This window comes from Scyliorhinus torazame, chromosome 23, assembly GCF_047496885.1.
Source record: "Scyliorhinus torazame isolate Kashiwa2021f chromosome 23, sScyTor2.1, whole genome shotgun sequence".
Classification (NCBI taxonomy): Eukaryota; Metazoa; Chordata; class Chondrichthyes; order Carcharhiniformes; family Scyliorhinidae; genus Scyliorhinus; species Scyliorhinus torazame.
Window position 1 is genome coordinate 19,078,576 of NC_092729.1, and position 21,929 is coordinate 19,100,504.

The following is a 21,929-nucleotide window of genomic DNA, read 5'->3' on the forward strand; positions in this document are numbered from 1 at the left end:
CCCCGGGTGGTTTATCTTTATTTACAGTGGTCCCTGGGTGGTTTATCTTAATTTACAGTGGTCCCTGGGTGGTTTATCTTTATTTACAGTGGTCTCTGGGTGGTTAATCTTTATTTACAGTGGTCCCTGGGTGGTTTATCATTATTTACAGTGGTCCCTGGATGGTTTATCATTATTTACAGTGGTCCCTGGGTGGTTTATCTTTATTTACAGTGGTCCCTGGGTAGTTTATCTTTATTTACAGTGGTCCCTGCGTGGTTTATCTTTATTTACAGCGGTCCCTGGGTGGTTTATCTTTATTTACAGTGGTCCCTGGGTGGTTTATCTTTATTTACAATGGTCCCTGGGTGGTTTATCTTTATTTACAGTGGTCCCCGGGTGGTTTATCGTTATTTACAGTGGACCCTGGGTGGTTTATCTTTATTGGCAGTGGTCCCTGGGTGGTTTATCTCTATTTACAGTGGTCCCTGGGTGGTTTATCTTTATTTACAGTGGTCCCTGGGTGGTTTATCTTTATTTACAGTGGTCCCTGGGTTGTTTATCTTTATTTACAGTGGTCCCTGGGTGGTTTATCTTTATTTACAGTGGTCCCTGGGTGGTTTATCTTTATTTACAGTGGTCCCTGGGTGGTTTATCTTTATTTACAGTGGTCCCTGGGTGGTTTATCTTTATTTACAGTGGTCCCTGGCTGGTTAATCTTTATTTACAGTGGTCCCAGGGTGGTTTATCTTTATTTACAGTAGTCCCCGGGTGGTTTATCTTTATTTACAGTGGTCCCCGGGTGGTTTATCTTTATTTACAGTGGTCCCCGGGTGGTTTATCTTTATTTACAGTGGTCCCTGGGTGGTTTATCTCTATTTACAGTGGTCCCTGGGTGGTTTATCTTTATTTACAGTGGTCCCTGGGTGGTTTATCTTTATTTACAGTGGTCCCCGCGTGGTTTATCTTTATTTACAGTGGTCCCCGGGTGGTTTATCTTTATTTACAGTGGTCCCTGGGTGGTTTATCTCTATTTACAGTGGTCCCTGGGTGGTTTATCTTTATTTACAGTGGTCCCTGGGTGGTTTATCTTTATTTACAGTGGTCCCCGGGTGGTTTATTTTTATTTACAGTGGTCCCCGGGTGGTTTATCTTTATTTACAGTGGTCCCCGGGTGGTTTATTTTTATTTACAGTGGTTCCCGGGTGGTTTATCTTTATTTACAGTGGTCCCTGGGTGGTTTATCTCTATTTACAGTGGTCCCTGGGTGGTTTATCTTTATTTACAGTGGTCCCTAGGTGGTTTATCTTTATTTACAGTGGTCCCCGGGTGGTTTATCTTTATTTACAGTGGTCCCCGGGTGGTTTATCTTTATTTACAGTGGTCCCCGGGTGGTTTATCTTTATTTACAGTGGTCCCCGGGTGGTTTATCTTTATTTACAGTGGTCCCCGGGTGGTTTATCTTTATTTACAGTGGTCCCCGGGTGGTTTATCTTTATTTACAGTGGTCCCTGGGTGGTTTATCTTTATTTACAGTGGTCCCTAGGTGGTTTATCTTTATTTACAGTGGTCCCCGGGTGGTTTATCTTTATTTACAGTGGTCCCCGGGTGGTTTATCTTTATTTACAGTGGTCCCCGGGTGGTTTATCTTTATTTACAGTGGTCCCCGGGTGGTTTATCTTTATTTACAGTGGTCCCCGGGTGGTTTATCTTTATTTACAGTGGTCCCCGGGTGGTTTATCTTTATTTACAGTGGTTCCTGCGTGGTTTATCTTTATTTACAGTGGTCCCTGGGTGGTTTATCTTTATTTACAGTGGTCCCCGGGTGGTTTATCTTTATTTACAGTGGTCCCTGGGTGGTTTATCTTTATTTACAGTGGTCCCCGGGTGGTTTATCTTTATTTACAGTGGTCCCTGAGTGGTTTATCATTATTTACAGTGGTTCCCTGGGTGGTTTCTCTTTATTTACAGTTGTCCCTGGGTGGTTTATCTTTATTTACAGTGGTCCCTGGGTGATTTATCTTTATTTACAGTGGTCCCTGGGTGGTTTATCTTTATTTACAGTGGTCTCTGGGTGGTTTATCTTTATTTACAGTGGTCCCCGGGTGGTTTATCTTTATTTACAGTGGTCCCTGAGTGGTTTATCTTTATTTACAGTGGTTCCCTGGGTGGTTTCTCTTTATTTACACTGGTCCCTGGGTGGTTTATCTTTATTTACAGTGGTCACTGGGTGGTTTATCTTTATTTACAGTGGTCCCTGGGTGGTTTATCTTTATTTACGGTGGTCCCCGGGTGGTTTATCTTTATTTACAGTTGTCCCTGGGTGGTTTCTCTTTATTTACAGTGGTCCCTGGTTGGTTTATCTTTATTTACAGTGGTACCTGGGTGATTTATCTTTATTTACAGTGGTCTCTGGGTGGTTTATCTTTATTTACAGTGGTCCCTGGGTGGTTTATCTTTATTTACGGTGGTCCCTGGGTGGTTTATCTTTATTTACAGTTGTCCCTGGGTGGTTTATCTTTATTTACAGTGGTTCCCGGGTGGTTTATCTTTATTTACAGTGGTCTCTGGGTGGTTTATCTTTATTTACAGTGGTCCCTGGGTGGTTTATCTTTATTTACAGTGGTCTCTGGGTGGTTTATCTTTATTTACAGTGGTCTCTGGGTGGTTTATCTTTATTTACAGTGGTCCCTGGGTGGTTTTTCTTTATTTACAGTGGTCTCTGGGTGGTTTATCTTTATTTACAGTGGTCCCTGGGTGGTTTATCTTTATTTACAGTGGTCCCGGGTGGTTTATCTTTATTTACAGTGGTCCCTGGGTGGTTTATCTTTATTTACAGTGGTCCCTGGGTGGTTTATCTTTATTTACAGTGGTCCCTGGGTGGTTTATCTTTATTTACAGTGGTCTCTGGGTGGTTTATCTTTATTTACAGTGGTCCCCGGGTGGTTTATCTTTATTTACAGTGGTCCCCGGGTGGTTTATCTTTATTTACAGTGGTCCCTGGGTGGTTTATCTTTATTTACAGTGGTCCCCGGGTGGTTTATCTTTATTTACAGTGGTTCCTGGGTGGTTTATCTTTATTTCCAGTGGTCCCCGGGTGGTTTATCTTTATTTACAGTGGTCCCTGGGTGGTTTATCTTTATTTACAGTGGTCCCTGGGTGGTTTATCTTTATTTACAGTGGTTCCCGGGTGGTTTATCTTTATTTACAGTGGTCCCGGGTGGTTTATCTTTATTTACAGTGGTCCCCGAGTGGTTTATCTTTATTTACTGTGTTCCCCGGGTGGTTTATCTTTATTTACAGTGGTCCCTGGGTGGTTTATCTTTATTTACAGTGGTCCGTGGGTGATTTATGTTTATTTACAGTGGTCCCGGGTGGTTTATCTTTATTTACAGTGGTCCCGGGTGGTTTATCTTTATTTACAGTGGTCCCCGGGTGGTTTATCTTTATTTACAGTGGTCCCGGGTGGTTTATCTTTATTTACAGTGGTCCCCGGGTGGTTTATCTTTATTTACAGTGGTCTCTGGGTGGTTTATCTTTATTTACAGTGGTCCCTGGGTGGTTTATCTTTATTTACAGTGGTCCCCGGGTGGTTTATCTTTATTTACAGTGGTCCCCGGGTGGTTTATCTTTATTTACAGTGGTCTCTGGGTGGTTTATCTTTATTTACAGTGGTCCCCGGGTGGTTTATCTTTATTTACAGTGGTCCCCGGGTGGTATATCTTTATTTACAGTGGTCCCTGGGTGGTTTATCTTTATTAACAGTGGTCTCTGGGTGGTTTATCTTTATTTACAGTGGTCCCTGGGTGGTTTATCTTTATTTACAGTGGTCTCTGGGTGGTTTATCTTTATTTACAGTGGTCCCCGGGTGGTTTATCTTTATTTACTGTGTTCCCCGGGTGGTTTATCTTTATTTACAGTGGTCCCTGGGTGGTTTATCTTTATTTACAGTGGTCCGTGGGTGATTTATCTTTATTTACAGTGGTCCCGGGTGGTTTATCTTTATTTACAGTGGTCCCGGGTGGTTTATCTTTATTTACAGTGGTCCCCGGGTGGTTTATCTTTATTTAGAGTGGTCCCTGGTGGTTTATCTTTATTTACAGTGGTCCCCGGGTGGTTTATCTTTATTTACAGTGGTCTCTGGGTGGTTTATCTTTATTTACAGTGGTCCCTGGGTGGTTTATCTTTATTTACAGTGGTCCCCGGGTGGTTTATCTTTATTTACAGTGGTCCCCGGGTGGTTTATCTTTATTTACAGTGGTCTCTGGGTGGTTTATCTTTATTTACAGTGGTCCCCGGGTGGTTTATCTTTATTTACAGTGGTCCCCGGGTGGTATATCTTTATTTACAGTGGTCCCTGGGTGGTTTATCTTTATTTACAGTGGTCTCTGGGTGGTTTATCTTTATTTACAGTGGTCCCTGGGTGGTTTATCTTTATTTACAGTGGTCCCTGGGTTGTTTATCTTTATTTACAGTGGTCCCTGTGTGGTTTATCTTTATTTACAGTGGTCCCTGGGTGGTTTATCTTTATTTACAGTGGTCCCTGGGTGGTTTATCTTTATTTACTGTGGTCCCTGGGTGGTTTATCTTTATTTACAGTGGTCGCTGGGTGTTTTATATTTATTTACAATGGTCCCTGGGTGTTGTATCTTTATTTACAGTGGTCCCTGGGTGTTGTATCTTTATTTACAGTGGTCCCTGGGTGGTTTATCTTTATTTACAGTGGTCCCTGGGTGGTTTATCTTTATTTACAGTGGTCCCTGGGTGGTTTATCTTTATTTACAGTGGTCCCTGGGTGGTTTATCTTTATTTACAGCGATCTCCGGGTGGTTTATCTTTATTTACAGTGGTCCCTGGGTGGTTTATCTTTATTTACAGTGGTCCCTGGGTGGTTTATCTTTATTTACAGTAGTCTCTGGGTGGTTTATCTTTATTTACAGTTGTCCCTGGGTGGTTTATCTTTATTTACAGTGTTCCCTGGGTGGTTTATCTTTATTTACAGTGGTCCCTGGGTGGTTTAACTTTATTTACAGTGGTTCCCGGGTGGTTTATCTTTATTTACAGTGGTCTCTGGGCGGTTTATCTTTATTTACAGTGGTCTCTGGGTGGTTTATCTTTATTTACAGTGGTCCCTGGGTGGTTTATCTTTATTTACAGTGGTCCCTGTGTGGTTTATCTTTATTTACAGTGGTCCCCGGGTGGTTTATCTTTATTTACAGTGGTCCCTGGGTGGTTTATTTTTATTTACAGTGGTCCCTGGGTGGTTTATCTTTATTTACAGTGGTCTCTGGGTGGTTTATCTTTATTTACAGTGGTCCCTGGGTGGTTTATCTTTATTTACAGTGGTCCCTGTGTGGTTTATCTTTATTTACAGTGGTCCCCGGGTGGTTTATCTTTATTTACAGTGGTCCCCGGGTGATTTATCTTTATTTACAGTGGTCCCTGGGTGGTTTATCTTTATTTACAGTGGTCCCCGGGTGGTTTATCTTTATTTACATTGGTCTTTGGGTGGTTTATCTTTATTTACAGTGGTCCCTGGGTGGTTTATCTTTATTTACAGTGGTCCCTGGGTGGTTTATCTTTATTTACAGTGGTCTCTGGGCGGTTTATCTTTATTTACAGTGGTCCCTGGGTGGTTTATCTTTATTTACAGTGGTCCCTGGGTGGTTTATCTTTATTTACAGTGGTCCCTGGGTAGTTTATCTTTATTTACAGTGGTCCCTGGGTGGTTTATCTTTATTTACAGTGGTCTCTGGGTGGTTTATCTTTATTTACAGTGGTCCCCGGGTGGTTTATCTTTATTTACAGTGGGCCCTGGGTGGTTTATCTTTATTTACAGTGGTCTCTGGGTGGTTTATCTTTATTTACAGTGGTCCCTGGGTGGTTTATCTTTATTTACAGTGGTCTCTGGGTGGTTTATCTTTATTTACAGTGGTCTCTGGGTGGTTTATCTTTATTTACAGTGGTCCCCGGGTGGTTTATCTTTATTGACTGTGTTCCCCGGGTGGTTTATCTTTATTTACAGTGGTCCGTGGGTGATTTATCTTTATTTACAGTGGTCCCGGGTGGTTTATCTTTATTTACAGTGGTCCCTGGTGGTTTATCTTTATTTACAGTGGTCCCCGGGTGGTTTATCTTTATTTACAGTGGTCCCTGGTGGTTTATCTTAATTTACAGTGGTCCCCGGGTGGTTTATCTTTATTTACAGTGGTCTCTGGGTGGTTTATCTTTATTTACAGTGGTCCCTGGGTGGTTTATCTTTATTTACAGTGGTCCCCGGGTGGTTTATCTTTATTTACAGTGGTCCCCGGGTGGTTTATCTTTATTTACAGTGGTCTCTGGGTGGTTTATCTTTATTTACAGTGGTCCCCGGGTGGTTTATCTTTATTTACAGTGGTCCCCGGGTGGTATATCTTTATTTACAGTGGTCCCTGGGTGGTTTATCTTTATTTACAGTGGTCTCTGGGTGGTTTATCTTTATTTACAGTGGTCCCTGGGTGGTTTATCTTTATTTACAGTGGTCCCTGGGTTGTTTATCTTTATTTACAGTGGTCCCTGTGTGGTTTATCTTTATTTACAGTGGTCCCTGTGTGGTTTATCTTTATTTACAGTGGTCCCTGGGTGGTTTATCTTTATTTACTGTGGTCCCTGGGTGGTTTATCTTTATTTACAGTGGTCGCTGGGTGTTTTATATTTATTTACAATGGTCCCTGGGTGTTGTATCTTTATTTACAGTGGTCCCTGGGTGTTGTATCTTTATTTACAGTGGTCCCTGGGTGGTTTATCTTTATTTACAGTGGTCCCTGGGTGGTTTATCTTTATTTACAGTGGTCCCTGGGTGGTTTATCTTTATTTACAGTGGTCCCTGGGTGGTTTATCTTTATTTACAGCGATCCCCGGGTGGTTTATCTTTATTTACAGTGGTCCCTGGGTGGTTTATCTTTATTTACAGTGGTCCCTGGGTGGTTTATCTTTATTTACAGTGGTCTCTGGGTGGTTTATCTTTATTTACAGTTGTCCCTGGGTGGTTTATCTTTATTTACAGTGTTCCCTGGGTGGTTTATCTTTATTTACAGTGGTCCCTGGGTGGTTTAACTTTATTTAAAGTGGTTCCCGGGTGGTTTATCTTTATTTACAGTGGTCTCTGGGCGGTTTATCTTTATTTACAGTGGTCTCTGGGTGGTTTATCTTTATTTACAGTGGTCCCTGGGTGGTTTATCTTTATTTACAGTGGTCCCTGTGTGGTTTATCTTTATTTACAGTGGTCCCCGGGTGGTTTATCTTTATTTACAGTGGTCCCTGGGTGGTTTATTTTTATTTACAGTGGTCCCTGGGTGGTTTATCTTTATTTACAGTGGTCTCTGGGTGGTTTATCTTTATTTACAGTGGTCCCTGGGTGGTTTATCTTTATTTACAGTGGTCCCTGTGTGGTTTATCTTTATTTACAGTGGTCCCCGGGTGGTTTATCTTTATTTACAGTGGTCCCCGGGTGGTTTATCTTTATTTACAGTGGTCCCTGGGTGGTTTATCTTTATTTACAGTGGTCCCCGGGTGGTTTATCTTTATTTACAGTGGTCTCTGGGTGGTTTATCTTTATTTACAGTGGTCCCTGGGTGGTTTATCTTTATTTACAGTGGTCCCCGGGTGGTTTATCTTTATTTACATTGGTCTCTGGGTGGTTTATCTTTATTTACAGTGGTCCCTGGGTGGTTTATCTTTATTTACAGTGGTCCCTGGGTGGTTTATCTTTATTTACAGTGGTCTCTGGGCGGTTTATCTTTATTTACAGTGGTCCCTGGGTGGTTTATCTTTATTTACAGTGGTCCCTGGGTGGTTTATCTTTATTTACAGTGGTCCCTGGGTAGTTTATCTTTATTTACAGTGGTCCCTGGGTGGTTTATCTTTATTTACAGTGGTCTCTGGGTGGTTTATCTTTATTTACAGTGGTCCCCGGGTGGTTTATCTTTATTTACAGTGGGCCCTGGGTGGTTTATCTTTATTTACAGTGGTCTCTGGGTGGTTTATCTTTATTTACAGTGGTCCCTGGGTGGTTTATCTTTATTTACAGTGGTCTCTGGGTGGTTTATCTTTATTTACAGTGGTCTCTGGGTGGTTTATCTTTATTTACAGTGGTCCCCGGGTGGTTTATCTTTATTTACTGTGTTCCCCGGGTGGTTTATCTTTATTTACAGTGGTCCGTGGGTGATTTATCTTTATTTACAGTGGTCCCGGGTGGTTTATCTTTATTTACAGTGGTCCCGGGTGGTTTATCTTTATTTACAGTGGTCCCCGGGTGGTTTATCTTTATTTACAGTGGTCCCTGGTGGTTTATCTTAATTTACAGTGGTCCCCGGGTGGTTTATCTTTATTTACAGTGGTCTCTGGGTGGTTTATCTTTATTTACAGTGGTCCCTGGGTGGTTTATCTTTATTTACAGTGGTCCCCGGGTGGTTTATCTTTATTTACAGTGGTCCCCGGGTGGTTTATCTTTATTTACAGTGGTCTCTGGGTGGTTTATCTTTATTTACAGTGGTCCCCGGGTGGTTTATCTTTATTTACAGTGGTCCCCGGGTGGTATATCTTTATTTACAGTGGTCCCTGGGTGGTTTATCTTTATTTACAGTGGTCTCTGGGTGGTTTATCTTTATTTACAGTGGTCCCTGGGTGGTTTATCTTTATTTACAGTGGTCCCTGGGTTGTTTATCTTTATTTACAGTGGTCCCTGTGTGGTTTATCTTTATTTACAGTGGTCCCTGGGTGGTTTATCTTTATTTACAGTGGTCCCTGGGTGGTTTATCTTTATTTACTGTGGTCCCTGGGTGGTTTATCTTTATTTACAGTGGTCGCTGGGTGTTTTATATTTATTTACAATGGTCCCTGAGTGTTGTATCTTTATTTACAGTGGTCCCTGGGTGTTGTATCTTTATTTACAGTGGTCCCTGGGTGGTTTATCTTTATTTACAGTGGTCCCTGGGTGGTTTATCTTTATTTACAGTGGTCCCTGGGTGGTTTATCTTTATTTACAGTGGTCCCTGGGTGGTTTATCTTTATTTACAGCGATCCCCGGGTGGTTTATCTTTATTTACAGTGGTCCCTGGGTGGTTTATCTTTATTTACAGTGGTCCCTGGGTGGTTTATCTTTATTTACAGTGGTCTCTGGGTGGTTTATCTTTATTTACAGTTGTCCCTGGGTGGTTTATCTTTATTTACAGTGTTCCCTGGGTGGTTTATCTTTATTTACAGTGGTCCCTGGGTGGTTTAACTTTATTTACAGTGGTTCCCGGGTGGTTTATCTTTATTTACAGTGGTCTCTGGGCGGTTTATCTTTATTTACAGTGGTCTCTGGGTGGTTTATCTTTATTTACAGTGGTCCCTGGGTGGTTTATCTTTATTTACAGTGGTCCCTGTGTGGTTTATCTTTATTTACAGTGGTCCCCGGGTGGTTTATCTTTATTTACAGTGGTCCCTGGGTGGTTTATTTTTATTTACAGTGGTCCCTGGGTGGTTTATCTTTATTTACAGTGGTCTCTGGGTGGTTTATCTTTATTTACAGTGGTCCCTGGGTGGTTTATCTTTATTTACAGTGGTCCCTGTGTGGTTTATCTTTATTTACAGTGGTCCCCGGGTGGTTTATCTTTATTTACAGTGGTCCCCGGGTGGTTTATCTTTATTTACAGTGGTCCCTGGGTGGTTTATCTTTATTTACAGTGGTCCCCGGGTGGTTTATCTTTATTTACAGTGGTCTCTGGGTGGTTTATCTTTATTTACAGTGGTCCCTGGGTGGTTTATCTTTATTTACAGTGGTCCCTGGGTGGTTTATCTTTATTTACAGTGGTCTCTGGGCGGTTTATCTTTATTTACAGTGGTCCCTGGGTGGTTTATCTTTATTTACAGTGGTCCCTGGGTGGTTTATCTTTATTTACAGTGGTCCCTGGGTAGTTTATCTTTATTTACAGTGGTCCCTGGGTGGTTTATCTTTATTTACAGTGGTCTCTGGGTGGTTTATCTTTATTTACAGTGGTCCCCGGGTGGTTTATCTTTATTTACAGTGGTCCCCGGGTGGTTTATCTGTATTTACAGTGGTCCCTGGGTGGTTTATCTTTATTTACAGTGGTCCCCGGGTGGTTTATCTGTATTTACAGTGGTCCCTGGGTGGTTTATCTTTATTTACAGTGGTCCCTGGGTGGTTTATCTATATTTACAGTGGTCCCTGGGTGGTTTATCTTTATTTACAGTGGTCCCTGGGTGGTAAATCTTTATTTACAGTGGTCCCCGGGTGGTTTATCTTTATTTACAGTGGTCCCCGGGTGGTTTATCTGTATTTACAGTGGTCCCTGGGTGGTTTATCTTTATTTACAGTGGTCCCTGGGTGGTTTATCTATATTTACAGTGGTCCCTGGGTGGTTTATCTTTATTTACAGTGGTCCCTGGGTGGTAAATCTTTATTTACAGTGGTCCCTGGGTAGTTTATGTTTATTTCCAGTGGTCCCTGGGTGGTTTATCTTTATTTACATGGTCCCCGGGTGGTTTATCTTTATTTACAGTGGTCCCCGGGTGGTTTATCTTTATTTACAGTGGTGCCCGTGTGGTTTATCTTTATTTACAGTGGTCCCTGGGTGGTTTATCTTTATTTACAGTGGTCCCCGGGTGGTTTATCTTTATTTACAGTGGTCCCTGGGTGGTTTATCTTTATTTACAGTGGTCCCCGGGTGGTTTATCTTTACTTACAGTGGTCCCTGGGTGGGTTATCTTTATTTACAGTGGTCCCTGGGTGGTTTATCTTTATTTACAGTGGTCTCTGGGTGGTTTATCTATATTTACAGTGGTCCCCGGGTGGTTTATCTTTATTTACAGTGGTCCCTGGGTGGTTTATCTTTATTTACAGTGGTCCCTGGGTGGTTTATCTTTATTTACAGTGGTCCCTGGGAGGTTTCTCTTTATTTACAGTGTTCCCTGTGTGGTTTATCTTTATTTACAGTGTTCCCTGTGTGGTTTATCTTTATTTACAGTGGTCCCTGGGTGGCTTACCTTTATGTACAGTGGTCCCCGGGTGGTTTATCTTTATTTACAGTGGTTCCTGGGTGGTTTAATCTTGATTTACAGTGGTCCCCGGGTGGTTTATCTTTATTTACAGAGGTCCCCGGGTGGTTTATCTTTATTTACAGTGGTCCCCGGTGGTTTATCTTTATTTACAGTGGTCCCCGGGTGGTTTATCTTTATTTACAGTGGTACCCTGGTGGTTTATCTTTATTTACAGTGGTTCCTGGGTGGTTTATCTTTATTTACAGTGGTCCCCGGGTGGTTTATCAGTATTTACAGTGGTCCCTGGGTGGTTTATCTTTATTTACAGTGGTCCCCGGGTGGTTTATCTGTATTTACAGTGGTCCCTGGGTGGTTTATCTTTATTTACAGTGGTCCCTGGGTGGTTTATCTATATTTACAGTGGTCCCTGGGTGGTTTATCTTTATTTACAGTGGTCCCTGGGTGGTAAATCTTTATTTACAGTGGTCCCCGGGTGGTTTATCTTTATTTACAGTGGTCCCCGGGTGGTTTATCTGTATTTACAGTGGTCCCTGGGTGGTTTATCTTTATTTACAGTGGTCCCTGGGTGGTTTATCTATATTTACAGTGGTCCCTGGGTGGTTTATCTTTATTTACAGTGGTCCCTGGGTGGTAAATCTTTATTTACAGTGGTCCCTGGGTGGTTTATGTTTATTTCCAGTGGTCCCTGGGTGGTTTATCTTTATTTACATGGTCCCCGGGTGGTTTATCTTTATTTACAGTGGTCCCCGGGTGGTTTATCTTTATTTACAGTGGTGCCCGTGTGGTTTATCTTTATTTACAGTGGTCCCTGGGTGGTTTATCTTTATTTACAGTGGTCCCCGGGTGGTTTATCTTTATTTACAGTGGTCCCTGGGTGGTTTATCTTTATTTACAGTGGTCCCCGGGTGGTTTATCTTTATTTACAGTGGTCCCTGGGTGGGTTATCTTTATTTACAGTGGTCCCTGGGTGGTTTATCTTTATTTACAGTGGTCTCTGGGTGGTTTATCTATATTTACAGTGGTCCCCGGGTGGTTTATCTTTATTTACAGTGGTCCCTGGGTGGTTTATCTTTATTTACAGTGGTCCCTGGGTGGTTTATCTTTATTTACAGTGGTCCCTGGGAGGTTTCTCTTTATTTACAGTGTTCCCTGTGTGGTTTATCTTTATTTACAGTGTTCCCTGTGTGGTTTATCTTTATTTACAGTGGTCCCTGGGTGGCTTACCTTTATGTACAGTGGTCCCCGGGTGGTTTATCTTTATTTACAGTGGTTCCTGGGTGGTTTATCTTGATTTACAGTGGTCCCCGGGTGGTTTATCTTTATTTACAGAGGTCCCCGGGTGGTTTATCTTTATTTACAGTGGTCCCTGGGTGGTTTATCTTTATTTACAGTTGTCTCTGGGTGGTTTATCTTTATTTACTGTGGTCCCCGGTGGTTTATCTTTATTTACAGTGGTCCCTGGGTGGTTTATCTTTATTTACAGTGGTCCCGGGTAGTTTATCTTTATTTACAGTGGTCCCCGGGTGGTTTATCTTTATTTACAGTGGTACCCTGGTGGTTTATCTTTATTTACAGTGGTCCCCGGGTGGTTTATCTTTATTTACAGTGGTACCCTGGTGGTTTATCTTTATTTACAGTGGTTCCTGGGTGGTTTATCTTTATTTACAGTGTTCCCTGGGTGGTTTATCTTTATTTACAGTGGTCCCTGGGTGGTTTAACTTTATTTACAGTGGTTCCCGGGTGGTTTATCTTTATTTACAGTGGTCTCTGGGCGGTTTATCTTTATTTACAGTGGTCTCTGGGTGGTTTATCTTTATTTACAGTGGTCCCTGGGTGGTTTATCTTTATTTACAGTGGTCCCTGTGTGGTTTATCTTTATTTACAGTGGTCCCCGGGTGGTTTATCTTTATTTACAGTGGTCCCTGGGTGGTTTATTTTTATTTACAGTGGTCCCTGGGTGGTTTATCTTTATTTACAGTGGTCTCTGGGTGGTTTATCTTTATTTACAGTGGTCCCTGGGTGGTTTATCTTTATTTACAGTGGTCCCCGGGTGGTTTATCTTTATTTACAGTGGTCCCTGTGTGGTTTATCTTTATTTACAGTGGTCCCCGGGTGGTTTATCTTTATTTACAGTGGTCCCCGGGTGGTTTATCTTTATTTACAGTGGTCCCTGGGTGGTTTATCTTTATTTACAGTGGTCCCTGGGTGGTTTAACTTTATTTACAGTGGTTCCCGGGTGGTTTATCTTTATTTACAGTGGTCTCTGGGCGGTTTATCTTTATTTACAGTGGTCTCTGGGTGGTTTATCTTTATTTACAGTGGTCCCTGGGTGGTTTATCTTTATTTGCAGTGGTCCCTGTGTGGTTTATCTTTATTTACAGTGGTCCCCGGGTGGTTTATCTTTATTTACAGTGGTCCCTGGGTGGTTTATTTTTATTTACAGTGGTCCCTGGGTGGTTTATTTTTATTTACAGTGGTCCCTGGGTGGTTTATCTTTATTTACAGTGGTCTCTGGGTGGTTTATCATTATTTACAGTGGTCCCTGGGTGGTTTATCTTTATTTACAGTGGTCCCTGTGTGGTTTATCTTTATTTACAGTGGTCCCCGGGTGGTTTATCTTTATTTACAGTGGTCCCCGGGTGGTTTATCTTTATTTACAGTGGTCCCTGGGTGGTTTATCTTTATTTACAGTGGTCCCCGGGTGGTTTATCTTTATTTACAGTGGTCTCTGGGTGGTTTATCTTTATTTACAGTGGTCCCTGGGTGGTTTATCTTTATTTACAGTGGTCCCTGGGTGGTTTATCTTTATTTACAGTGGTCTCTGGGCGGTTTATCTTTATTTACAGTGGTCCCTGGGTGGTTTATCTTTATTTACAGTGGTCCCTGGGTGGTTTATCTTTATTTACAGTGGTCCCTGGGTAGTTTATCTTTATTTACAGTGGTCCCTGGGTGGTTTATCTTTATTTACAGTGGTCTCTGGGTGGTTTATCTTTATTTACAGTGGTCCCCGGGTGGTTTATCTTTATTTACAGTGGGCCCTGGGTGGTTTATCTTTATTTACAGTGGTCTCTGGGTGGTTTATCTTTATTTACAGTGGTCCCTGGGTGGTTTATCTTTATTTACAGTGGTCTCTGGGTGGTTTATCTTTATTTACAGTGGTCCCCGGGTGGTTTATCTTTATTTACAGTGGGCCCTGGGTGGTTTATCTTTATTTACAGTGGTCCCTGGGTGGTTTATCTTTATTTACAGTGGTCCCTGGGTAGTTTATCTTTATTTACAGTGGTCCCCGGGTGGTTTATCTTTATTTACAGTGGTCTCTGGGTGGTTTATCTTTATTTACAGTGGTCCCCGGGTGGTTTATCTTTATTTACAGTGGTCCCCGGGTGGTATATCTTTATTTACAGTGGTCCCTGGGTGGTTTATCTTTATTAACAGTGGTCCCTGCGTGGTTTATCTTTATTTACAGTGGTCCCGGGTGGTTTATCTTTATTTACAGTGGTCCCCGGGTGGTTTATCTTTATTTACAGTGGTACCCTGGTGGTTTATCTTTATTTACAGTGGTTCCTGGGTGGTTTATCTTTATTTCCAGTGGTCCCTGGGTGGTAAATCTTTATTTACAGTGGTCCCTGTGTGGTTTATGTTTATTTACAGTGGTCCCTATGTGGTTTATCTTTATTTACAGTGGTCTCTGGGTGGTTTATCTTTATTTACAGTGGTCCCCGGGTGGTTTATCTTTATTTACAGTGGTCCCCGGCTGGTTTATCTTTGTTTACAGTGGTCCCCGGGTGTTTTATCTTTATTTACAGTGGTCCCCGGGTGGTTTATCTTTATTTACAGTGGTCCCTGGGTGGTTTATCTTTATTTACAGTGGTCCCCGGGTGGTTTATCTTTATTTACAGTGGTCCCCGGGTGGTTTATCTTTATTTATGGTGGTCCCTGGGTGGTTTATTTTTATTTACAGTGGTCCCCGGGTGATTTATCTTTATTTACAGTGGTCCCGGGGTGGTGTGTCTGTATTTACAGTGGTCTCTGGGTGGTTTATCTTTATTTACAGTGGTCCCGGGTGGTTTATCTTTATTTACAGTGGTCTCTGGGTGGTTTATCTTTATTTACAGTGGTCCCTGGGTGGTTTATCTTTATTTACAGTGGTCTCTGGGTGGTTTATCTTTATTTACAGTGGTCTCTGGGTGGTTTATCTTTATTTACAGTGGTCCCCGGGTGGTTTATCTTTATTTACTGTGTTCCCCGGGTGGTTTATCTTTATTTACAGTGGTCCGTGGGTGATTTATCTTTATTTACAGTGGTCCCGGGTGGTTTATCTTTATTTACAGTGGTCCCGGGTGGTTTATCTTTATTTACAGTGGTCCCCGGGTGGTTTGTCTTTATTTACAGTGGTCCCTGGTGGTTTATCTTAATTTACAGTGGTCCCCGGGTGGTTTATCTTTATTTACAGTGGTCTCTGGGTGGTTTATCTTTATTTACAGTGGTCCCTGGGTGGTTTATCTTTATTTACAGTGGTCCCCGGGTGGTTTATCTTTATTTACAGTGGTCCCCGGGTGGTTTATCTTTATTTACAGTGGTCTCTGGGTGGTTTATCTTTATTTACAGTGGTCCCCGGGTGGTTTATCTTTATTTACAGTGGTCCCCGGGTGGTATATCTTTATTTACAGTGGTCCCTGGGTGGTTTATCTTTATTTACAGTGGTCTCTGGGTGGTTTATCTTTATTTACAGTGGTCCCTGGGTGGTTTATCTTTATTTACAGTGGTCCCTGGGTTGTTTATCTTTATTTACAGTGGTCCCTGTGTGGTTTATCTTTATTTACAGTGGTCCCTGGGTGGTTTATCTTTATTTACAGTGGTCCCTGGGTGGTTTATCTTTATTTACTGTGGTCCCTGGGTGGTTTATCTTTATTTACAGTGGTCGCTGGGTGTTTTATATTTATTTACAATGGTCCCTGAGTGTTGTATCTTTATTTACAGTGGTCCCTGGGTGTTGTATCTTTATTTACAGTGGTCCCTGGGTGGTTTATCTTTATTTACAGTGGTCCCTGGGTGGTTTATCTTTATTTACAGTGGTCCCTGGGTGGTTTATCTTTATTTACAGTGGTCCCTGGGTGGTTTATCTTTATTTACAGCGATCCCCGGGTGGTTTATCTTTATTTACAGTGGTCCCTGGGTGGTTTATCTTTATTTACAGTGGTCCCTGGGTGGTTTATCTTTATTTACAGTGGTCTCTGGGTGGTTTATCTTTATTTACAGTTGTCCCTGGGTGGTTTATCTTTATTTACAGTGTTCCCTGGGTGGTTTATCTTTATTTACAGTGGTCCCTGGGTGGTTTAACTTTATTTACAGTGGTTCCCGGGTGGTTTATCTTTATTTACAGTGGTCTCTGGGCGGTTTATCTTTATTTACAGTGGTCTCTGGGTGGTTTATCTTTATTTACAGTGGTCCCTGGGTGGTTTATCTTTATTTACAGTGGTCCCTGTGTGGTTTATCTTTATTTACAGTGGTCCCCGGGTGGTTTATCTTTATTTACAGTGGTCCCTGGGTGGTTTATTTTTATTTACAGTGGTCCCTGGGTGGTTTATCTTTATTTACAGTGGTCTCTGGGTGGTTTATCTTTATTTACAGTGGTCCCTGGGTGGTTTATCTTTATTTACAGTGGTCCCTGTGTGGTTTATCTTTATTTACAGTGGTCCCCGGGTGGTTTATCTTTATTTACAGTGGTCCCCGGGTGGTTTATCTTTATTTACAGTGGTCCCTGGGTGGTTTATCTTTATTTACAGTGGTCCCCGGGTGGTTTATCTTTATTTACAGTGGTCTCTGGGTGGTTTATCTTTATTTACAGTGGTCCCTGGGTGGTTTATCTTTATTTACAGTGGTCCCTGGGTGGTTTATCTTTATTTACAGTGGTCTCTGGGCGGTTTATCTTTATTTACAGTGGTCCCTGGGTGGTTTATCTTTATTTACAGTGGTCCCTGGGTGGTTTATCTTTATTTACAGTGGTCCCTGGGTAGTTTATCTTTATTTACAGTGGTCCCTGGGTGGTTTATCTTTATTTACAGTGGTCTCTGGGTGGTTTATCTTTATTTACAGTGGTCCCCGGGTGGTTTATCTTTATTTACAGTGGTCCCCGGGTGGTTTATCTGTATTTACAGTGGTCCCTGGGTGGTTTATCTTTATTTACAGTGGTCCCCGGGTGGTTTATCTGTATTTACAGTGGTCCCTGGGTGGTTTATCTTTATTTACAGTGGTCCCTGGGTGGTTTATCTATATTTACAGTGGTCCCTGGGTGGTTTATCTTTATTTACAGTGGTCCCTGGGTGGTAAATCTTTATTTACAGTGGTCCCCGGGTGGTTTATCTTTATTTACAGTGGTCCCCGGGTGGTTTATCTGTATTTACAGTGGTCCCTGGGTGGTTTATCTTTATTTACAGTGGTCCCTGGGTGGTTTATCTATATTTACAGTGGTCCCTGGGTGGTTTATCTTTATTTACAGTGGTCCCTGGGTGGTAAATCTTTATTTACAGTGGTCCCTGGGTAGTTTATGTTTATTTCCAGTGGTCCCTGGGTGGTTTATCTTTATTTACATGGTCCCCGGGTGGTTTATCTTTATTTACAGTGGTCCCCGGGTGGTTTATCTTTATTTACAGTGGTGCCCGTGTGGTTTATCTTTATTTACAGTGGTCCCTGGGTGGTTTATCTTTATTTACAGTGGTCCCCGGGTGGTTTATCTTTATTTACAGTGGTCCCTGGGTGGTTTATCTTTATTTACAGTGGTCCCCGGGTGGTTTATCTTTATTTACAGTGGTCCCTGGGTGGGTTATCTTTATTTACAGTGGTCCCTGGGTGGTTTATCTTTATTTACAGTGGTCTCTGGGTGGTTTATCTATATTTACAGTGGTCCCCGGGTGGTTTATCTTTATTTACAGTGGTCCCTGGGTGGTTTATCTTTATTTACAGTGGTCCCTGGGTGGTTTATCTTTATTTACAGTGGTCCCTGGGAGGTTTCTCTTTATTTACAGTGTTCCCTGTGTGGTTTATCTTTATTTACAGTGTTCCCTGTGTGGTTTATCTTTATTTACAGTGGTCCCTGGGTGGCTTACCTTTATGTACAGTGGTCCCCGGGTGGTTTATCTTTATTTACAGTGGTTCCTGGGTGGTTTAATCTTGATTTACAGTGGTCCCCGGGTGGTTTATCTTTATTTACAGAGGTCCCCGGGTGGTTTATCTTTATTTACAGTGGTCCCCGGTGGTTTATCTTTATTTACAGTGGTCCCCAGGTGGTTTATCTTTATTTACAGTGGTACCCTGGTGGTTTATCTTTATTTACAGTGGTTCCTGGGTGGTTTATCTTTATTTACAGTGGTCCCCGGGTGGTTTATCAGTATTTACAGTGGTCCCTGGGTGGTTTATCTTTATTTACAGTGGTCCCCGGGTGGTTTATCTGTATTTACAGTGGTCCCTGGGTGGTTTATCTTTATTTACAGTGGTCCCTGGGTGGTTTATCTATATTTACAGTGGTCCCTGGGTGGTTTATCTTTATTTACAGTGGTCCCTGGGTGGTAAATCTTTATTTACAGTGGTCCCCGGGTGGTTTATCTTTATTTACAGTGGTCCCCGGGTGGTTTATCTGTATTTACAGTGGTCCCTGGGTGGTTTATCTTTATTTACAGTGGTCCCTGGGTGGTTTATCTATATTTACAGTGGTCCCTGGGTGGTTTATCTTTATTTACAGTGGTCCCTGGGTGGTAAATCTTTATTTACAGTGGTCCCTGGGTGGTTTATGTTTATTTCCAGTGGTCCCTGGGTGGTTTATCTTTATTTACATGGTCCCCGGGTGGTTTATCTTTATTTACAGTGGTCCCCGGGTGGTTTATCTTTATTTACAGTGGTGCCCGTGTGGTTTATCTTTATTTACAGTGGTCCCTGGGTGGTTTATCTTTATTTACAGTGGTCCCCGGGTGGTTTATCTTTATTTACAGTGGTCCCTGGGTGGTTTATCTTTATTTACAGTGGTCCCCGGGTGGTTTATCTTTATTTACAGTGGTCCCTGGGTGGGTTATCTTTATTTACAGTGGTCCCTGGGTGGTTTATCTTTATTTACAGTGGTCTCTGGGTGGTTTATCTATATTTACAGTGGTCCCCGGGTGGTTTATCTTTATTTACAGTGGTCCCTGGGTGGTTTATCTTTATTTACAGTGGTCCCTGGGTGGTTTATCTTTATTTACAGTGGTCCCGGGAAGGTTTCTCTTTATTTACAGTGTTCCCTGTGTGGTTTATCTTTATTTACAGTGTTCCCTGTGTGGTTTATCTTTATTTACAGTGGTCCCTGGGTGGCTTACCTTTATGTACAGTGGTCCCCGGGTGGTTTATCTTTATTTACAGTGGTTCCTGGGTGGTTTATCTTGATTTACAGTGGTCCCCGGGTGGTTTATCTTTATTTACAGAGGTCCCCGGGTGGTTTATCTTTATTTACAGTGGTCCCTGGGTGGTTTATCTTTATTTACAGTTGTCTCTGGGTGGTTTATCTTTATTTACTGTGGTCCCCGGTGGTTTATCTTTATTTACAGTGGTCCCTGGGTGGTTTATCTTTATTTACAGTGGTCCCGGGTAGTTTATCTTTATTTACAGTGGTCCCCGGGTGGTTTATCTTTATTTACAGTGGTACCCTGGTGGTTTATCTTTATTTACAGTGGTCCCCGGGTGGTTTATCTTTATTTACAGTGGTACCCTGGTGGTTTATCTTTATTTACAGTGGTTCCTGGGTGGTTTATCTTTATTTACAGTGTTCCCTGGGTGGTTTATCTTTATTTACAGTGGTCCCTGGGTGGTTTAACTTTATTTACAGTGGTTCCCGGGTGGTTTATCTTTATTTACAGTGGTCTCTGGGCGGTTTATCTTTATTTACAGTGGTCTCTGGGTGGTTTATCTTTATTTACAGTGGTCCCTGGGTGGTTTATCTTTATTTACAGTGGTCCCTGTGTGGTTTATCTTTATTTACAGTGGTCCCCGGGTGGTTTATCTTTATTTACAGTGGTCCCTGGGTGGTTTATTTTTATTTACAGTGGTCCCTGGGTGGTTTATCTTTATTTACAGTGGTCTCTGGGTGGTTTATCTTTATTTACAGTGGTCCCTGGGTGGTTTATCTTTATTTACAGTGGTCCCCGGGTGGTTTATCTTTATTTACAGTGGTCCCTGTGTGGTTTATCTTTATTTACAGTGGTCCCCGGGTGGTTTATCTTTATTTACAGTGGTCCCCGGGTGGTTTATCTTTATTTACAGTGGTCCCTGGGTGGTTTATCTTTATTTACAGTGGTCCCTGGGTGGTTTAACTTTATTTACAGTGGTTCCCGGGTGGTTTATCTTTATTTACAGTGGTCTCTGGGCGGTTTATCTTTATTTACAGTGGTCTCTGGGTGGTTTATCTTTATTTACAGTGGTCCCTGGGTGGTTTATCTTTATTTGCAGTGGTCCCTGTGTGGTTTATCTTTATTTACAGTGGTCCCCGGGTGGTTTATCTTTATTTACAGTGGTCCCTGGGTGGTTTATTTTTATTTACAGTGGTCCCTGGGTGGTTTATTTTTATTTACAGTGGTCCCTGGGTGGTTTATCTTTATTTACAGTGGTCTCTGGGTGGTTTATCTTTATTTACAGTGGTCCCTGGGTGGTTTATCTTTATTTACAGTGGTCCCTGTGTGGTTTATCTTTATTTACAGTGGTCCCCGGGTGGTTTATCTTTATTTACAGTGGTCCCCGGGTGGTTTATCTTTATTTACAGTGGTCCCTGGGTGGTTTATCTTTATTTACAGTGGTCCCCGGGTGGTTTATCTTTATTTACAGTGGTCTCTGGGTGGTTTATCTTTATTTACAGTGGTCCCTGGGTGGTTTATCTTTATTTACAGTGGTCCCTGGGTGGTTTATCTTTATTTACAGTGGTCTCTGGGCGGTTTATCTTTATTTACAGTGGTCCCTGGGTGGTTTATCTTTATTTACAGTGGTCCCTGGGTGGTTTATCTTTATTTACAGTGGTCCCTGGGTAGTTTATCTTTATTTACAGTGGTCCCTGGGTGGTTTATCTTTATTTACAGTGGTCTCTGGGTGGTTTATCTTTATTTACAGTGGTCCCCGGGTGGTTTATCTTTATTTACAGTGGGCCCTGGGTGGTTTATCTTTATTTACAGTGGTCGCTGGGTGGTTTATCTTTATTTACAGTGGTCCCTGGGTGGTTTATCTTTATTTACAGTGGTCTCTGGGTGGTTTATCTTTATTTACAGTGGTCCCCGGGTGGTTTATCTTTATTTACAGTGGGCCCTGGGTGGTTTATCTTTATTTACAGTGGTCCCTGGGTGGTTTATCTTTATTTACAGTGGTCCCTGGGTAGTTTATCTTTATTTACAGTGGCCCCGGGTGGTTTATCTTTATTTACAGTGGTCTCTGGGTGGTTTATCTTTATTTACAGTGGTCCCCGGGTGGTTTATCTTTATTTACAGTGGTCCCCGGGTGGTATATCTTTATTTACAGTGGTCCCTGGGTGGTTTATCTTTATTAACAGTGGTCCCTGCGTGGTTTATCTTTATTTACAGTGGTCCCGGGTGGTTTATCTTTATTTACAGTGGTCCCCGGGTGGTTTATCTTTATTTACAGTGGTACCCTGGTGGTTTATCTTTATTTACAGTGGTTCCTGGGTGGTTTATCTTTATTTCCAGTGGTCCCTGGGTGGTAAATCTTTATTTACAGTGGTCCCTGTGTGGTTTATGTTTATTTACAGTGGTCCCTATGTGGTTTATCTTTATTTACAGTGGTCTCTGGGTGGTTTATCTTTATTTACAGTGGTCCCCGGGTGGTTTATCTTTATTTACAGTGGTCCCCGGCTGGTTTATCTTTGTTTACAGTGGTCCCCGGGT